The sequence below is a fragment of the Nanorana parkeri genome, unplaced genomic scaffold (assembly GCF_000935625.1).
Source record: "Nanorana parkeri isolate BGI_ZX_2015 unplaced genomic scaffold, ASM93562v1 scaffold323, whole genome shotgun sequence".
NCBI lineage: Eukaryota > Metazoa > Chordata > Amphibia > Anura > Dicroglossidae > Nanorana > Nanorana parkeri.
Window position 1 is genome coordinate 13,978 of NW_017306591.1, and position 703 is coordinate 14,680.

Consider the following 703-nt stretch of genomic DNA (forward strand, 5'->3'; position numbering starts at 1 on the left):
CGGTTCCTGATTAGCCGGGAAGCTGTCTCCATGTTCCCTCATCACCTGCTGATGAGGGAGCATGGAGCCGGCTTTCCTGCCAATCAGGAAGCAGGGGGGGCAGGTAATGACTCGCTGTCTGGCTTCCTGATTGGCCAATCTGGAAGCCAGGTGACAAGTCATTACACGGCACCTGGCTTCCTGGTCACCTGCTGACAAGGGAGCATGGAGCCGGGTTTCACGCCAATCAGGAAGCCAGTGGGGAAAGACTCGCCGTCTGGCTTCCGATTGGCCAGCTTCCCGACCAATCAGGAAGCCAGGCAACGAGTCATTACACGCCACCCGGCTACGCGATTGGTTGGGGAGGCGGCTCCAAAAAAAAAAAGTGACGAGGGAGCATGGAGTCGTCACGCACTGCCCGGCTTCCTGATACCCGAAGTTCTGGTATCGGGATTGGCATCGGAGCATTTGGGCGAGTTCTCGGTATCGGCACAGATACTGATACCGGCGTCGGTGGAGCCCTAGGTGATGATGATTGAAGTCTTTCAGGCAGGAAATAAGGGGGCGGGCTCAAGAAAACTGCTGCAGATGTAAAGGGTCAGGGAGCCGAGTATCAGAATCAACACAGGAGAGAACTTCCTGCAAATCTTCCCCACACAGCCCATCACTGCGCTGACCGATCTCTAATACCCCCCATCACTGCGCTGACCGATCTCTAATACAG

At 56.0% G+C, this 703-nt stretch overlaps 1 protein-coding gene across 1 annotated transcript in view; it reads right to left on the reverse strand.

The window, feature by feature from the left end:
* The window catches only part of DNAJC16 (DnaJ heat shock protein family (Hsp40) member C16), a 15,285-nt gene that overhangs the window by 586 nt on the left and 13,996 nt on the right, over positions 1-703 (reverse strand). The window lies entirely within an intron of this gene.